This window comes from Blastomyces gilchristii (assembly GCF_000003855.2).
Source record: "Blastomyces gilchristii SLH14081 genomic scaffold supercont1.1, whole genome shotgun sequence".
Classification (NCBI taxonomy): Eukaryota; Fungi; Ascomycota; class Eurotiomycetes; order Onygenales; family Ajellomycetaceae; genus Blastomyces; species Blastomyces gilchristii.
The window spans coordinates 1,220,771-1,226,184 of record NW_003101682.1 but is presented as its reverse complement, the minus strand read 5'-3'; positions in this window follow the sequence as shown (position 1 = coordinate 1,226,184).

The following is a 5,414-nucleotide window of genomic DNA, read 5'->3' as shown; positions in this document are numbered from 1 at the left end:
GATTCAGAGATATACATATACAAAGTAATTATTCACAGAAGTTATCAGATGAGAGTTATGAAATCAGAGTACTGATATATAATTGTTTTCACATGATTTTCTTCAAATTAGAAAGTTAGTGTTATTAAAAATCATTATCTGATAGAGTAACTTATCAGCTCAGTAGTAATCTTCTGATTATTTTTCTTTTATTATCTGCATTCTGATGACTTCAGCTGTCAGGAAATTTCTTCAGAGTCATGATCAGTTTATAATGAATGTTTCTGAATGAAGATGCAGTAATTATAGCAGAGAGATGACTCTTCAGTAATCTGTAATACAACCTGTTAATAATTATTCTATAGTTCATCTCAGTGTTTGTGTTGAGTTTTTCATAAATTTCATGACCTGGAATCAGATGTGAAGAATGAAGTGATCATTTATTATAATTGAAAGAGAGCATTCTGTGTTGAATTATAAACAACATAGACTTTATAATTCACAGTGATTTCTTGAAGAGTTTGTGAATCTTCAATAGAAGTAAAAGAAGTGAAAGAAGTGAATTCAGAAGATATGATAATAATTTATTTTCAATAACTAATCACTGATGTGTGTAAGAAGAATTAATATAAGAGAAAATAATCTTGTTTCTTAGCTTAGTTATAATTTTAGTACTAACTCAGATTGAATATCATCAATGTATAAAAGTAAATAAACAATCTTGATTAATCTCTGTCATATTTCTTGAAATATATTAATATTGTGAAAGAGAGTGTTACTAAATTGTGTTATCAGATAATATTATTAAAAATATATTAATAATTGTGAATATCAATGTTGAAAAAATGTTGATACTTATACATTATAGATATATATGTATATATATATTATTCCTGACTTGATTACAACTTGTACAATAATTTTTAAAAACTCAAAATTAATTTCAATTATTAATAATTATGAACTTATAACTAACTAATATAAAAAGAAAAAAACTTTTTCTACTCATCATCTTTCTACTCTTTCTCATTCTTCTTATCATTCTTCATAATTTATTTCTTATTCTTCTTCTTCTTCTTCTTCTTCTTATCTGAGATAATAATCATCTTAAAATCTTTCTTCACTGCCTTCTCAGAGAAGAGTTTTCACTGCTTTCTCTCAGTCAGATTAATCTGCATCTCAAAATCTCACATTTTCTGATCTACTGTCTTGAGTTTCATCTCAGCAGTAAGCAGATTGACATGCTTAGAGAGCAGAGCTGTCTTCTCAATATTCTGAATCATGAAGCACATTCAAGACCTGAACAAGGCCTTAATCCTCTTCTTCTCTGTCAGCTTCTGCTAATCAATTAGAGAACAGAAGTGTTATTAAAAATCATTATCTCTTAATAAATAAAAAACTTATCAATTTTGACTTCTTTATCTCTTACTTTAACATCTTCTTAATCTTCTTCTACTATTACTTATTTATAGTAATACTCTTCTTTTCTCTCTCTCTCTTCATCTTAGTCTTAAATTATTCTCAGAACTTCTTCTGATCTCATCACTACTGTATAAGACTCTTCACTGTCTTCTTCTTCAATCTCTCACAGACAGCATTATTCACATTATTTCTATACTTAGTTCAGTCTAAATCTATCAGAAGTGTTACTTAAAATCATTATTATTCTACTTTCTCACAGAGTCTCTTCAAGATATTATAATATGCCTTGTAATCTGTCTCTTACTTGAACATCTTCTTCTTCTCTCTCTTCAATCTGTGACAGTGCTCACGCGCCTTGATAGTCCGCAGGACCGCAGAATATTTGAAGAGAGATAACATGATTGATTTCAGTGAGTATTGAAGAGAGATGAAGGCAGAAGAGGTGATCAGAAATGATATAATAATAATGATAATAATGATGATGATGATGATAATAATAATGATAATAGTAATGATGATAATGATAATGATGATGATAATGATAATGAAAGAGAAAGTGCATTGAAATATATTACTGACTTATCAAATATAAAGAGACTCAAAGAAAATATTAACAGCTTTCAGTAATGTACAGAAACAGCTACAGTGTTGTATAGTAATATTATCTTCATTCAATACATGCACTGTTGATATTCTTTGTATACAGTTATCATATAATCTGTATCAGAGATACATGCAGAAAACAGATCTTTGTTACTAGAATAAATAATTACAGCAATTCTCTGTTTTTATATTATAAGAATAAGTTATTCTTATTTCTTTCTTCTCTCTTTTCTCTTCTTCAATCAATCACTAATTTCAAGCTGATATGAAAACTATTAAAACACTCTCAGAAACCCTCAAATTGAAGAGTATAGACTAATCAAATTTCAAATACAGAAGAAATCAAATTATCTTCTATAGATTCAATTATCTACTCTCTCTTAAATAAAACAGCAGTCATGTTCCTCTTCTTCCTCAATTAAATGAAACATGGCCTGTGAAAAGTAAGTATCATATCAGGTCATAATGACTAACACAGCCTCAGTACACAGAGCTGTATATACACAGTATATGCTGAACTGAGAGACTGTATGAGTTATGAACTGACAGCAGCATCTCAGAGAGAGTCATGCAGTGTGAGAAAGCTGTAACTCTCAGTTACATGTGCAGAGAATGAATCACTGCAGTAAGTACATGTGTATTGAAGTAACACTTTTTAATAATACTCAGTCTCTGATATGATGAAAATAGAGTCTCTTCATGAGATTCATTTCTATCAGAAGTTAGAAAATCTTATATTTCTCAAGATTATCTTCACATGTCTTGTCTGTGAAATCAATGAGAGAAATTATCAATTTCAGCATTCTGTTCTTGATGTTATTCAAGTGATAGCAGAGTTCATTCTAGTCACACTTTTTAAGTGTATATTTTCTAGTTATTCACATTTATATAGATATATACTGATTATTTATTAGATAATATTAAGATAATGACTCATCACAGCTGTGTTACTCTTACTGTGAGAGATACACAGTTAATGATGAATATTATAAAGACTCTGAGAAGTGAGTATTTTAAGAGTACTGTAGCTCTGTGATCTTGATTTTTTTTTTATTTTTATTTTTTATTTTTTTTCTTTTATTTTCTTTTTTTTTTTTTCTTTCTCTTTTTTTCTCTTTTTTTCTTTCTCTTCTTTTTTTCTTTCTCTTTTTTTTTTTTTTTTTTTTTTGTTGTGATTTTTTCTTGTTGTTTTATTTTTTGTTTTTTTATTATTTTTTCTATTTTATATATTTTTTTTAATTAAAATGATATTAATTATGATCTGTGTTTAGAAAAGTAATAATATTTAATAACACTCTCTATTGAATTTTCAACAAATGAGTACTATGTTATGATATTATGTAAGTGAGAAATGATTTCATGATCTCATTTGATGTCATTTTCAATAATGAGATTAGAATGAAAATGTGACTAAGAATTCAAACATATTCTTTATCTGAGACTAGATTTTTATTTGAAAAGTGAATCTGAGACCTTTAATATTTGAAATAACAGAATTTGAAATCAATGTGATGAACACAAATCATGATCAGAAGTAATGCTTTTAGACAATGTGATAACTGTAAAGTTTGATTCTGGTCTCAGACACGGTCACACGGTCAGTCTATAAAGAAGATAGTGAATTCTTATACTATTTATCAGAGTTTATAAGTAGTGTGATTCAGATTATATAAAGAACTTACTTCTCTACTTATCTTATAGAAATCTTAGAAACAGCTAGAAATAAATATTCTCATAAGTCTCTCTGAAAGCAAGAATATATATAATACCTGTTTTAACAGTGTGCTGATAATAGCAGATTACTTTATCAAGGTAACATACTTTATACTCACTTATAAGAACTTAAAGTCAAAGAATTTAATTCATATCTTTATCTGTAATATAATCTGATTGTATGAGTTATCTGTGAATATTATCGCAGATAAAGAATTAATCTTCATAGAAGAGTTCAGATCTGATCTGATAATAATACTAAAGATTTTATAAGATTTAAGCACAGCTTTTTATTAATAGACAGATGATTAAACAGAATATCTGATAAATATATTAAAATAGTATCTGTAATACTTTATCAATTATAATCAGAATAACTGAATATATTAATTATTACTTATAGAGTTTGTGTATAATAACTTAAAATATATCAGTATAGATAAAACTCTTTTTAAGATACTCACTGAGACTTATCTGTAAATAATCTTGATAAATCTGCAAGAGTACACTATAGAGTGTAATAATACTTATGAACAAACTGAGAGAATTCAGAATATTCAGAAGAAACCTTATAAATTCTTGAGAAAGACTTAAGAGTATCAGAAGAGATGTTATGACTTTAAATATATTATAAAAAGTTTTAAGAAAGATGATAAAGTCTGACTAAGTCTAGAAAATATTATTATACAGAGATCTAGTAAGAAGCTGAATTTCTCATAAATAGAATCTTATAAGATTGTGAAGAAAGTTAGTTTATAGTTCTATAGATTGAAACTATCATCTGAGCTGTAGATATATAATATTTTTCATATCTCTTTACTCTGTAAATATAAGAAATTCTTAGAAGAGAATTCTATGACTTATCACTCTGTTTATAAAGTATTAAAGAGTGAAAGAGAATATCAGATCAAAGAAATTATTAACTCAGAGAAGTGAGATTACAAGCTCTAATTCAAGATTCAGTGATAAGAGTATTCTGACAAGATGAATAAGTTCACTTAAGAATTATTTAAATAGATAAGATATCTATAAAAGCTGAGATGTAACTTTTATACTATGAATTCTGATAAGTTAGAATAATATAATCTTTACTAAGAATCTGATTATGATAAAGATATTAACACTGTTATTTGTAAACTCTAGTCTATAAGATAATCAGTTTCTACTGAAATAAACAGTCTGCAGTGTATATAAAGAAAAGAAGAAATTATATTCTTATTAAAAGTTAAAAAATAAAGAAAATAAAAACAGAGCTATGAATATAATTTAGAGATTAGTAAAGAAAAAATAAAGAAAATTCATATTTATATTCTTAATATCTGTGACACTCAATCTCTCTATGACTATAAATCTTCTCTTTAAAGAAGTAGAAAGCATTATATCTGTGATACAGATAATTATTATATTTGACGTGAAGATTATCAGGAAATGTACAGACTCTAGAGAAGTCAGACATCAGAATATACATAGTTATAGTAGAATCTTAAGAGCTGATCATCTGTGTATATAATCAGATATCTTTTATAAGCTGTGTCTACTTTTCTCAGTTATAATGGAAGTATTCGGCTCAGAAATAGTTTAAGATATGAAGAGAAAACTCATCTACTTAGATTTAACTTCTGTTATAAATTCATAGCATTTGAATTGTCTTAATTATCTGAATTTTACAGATACTCAGAGACTTATCTCTCATTAAT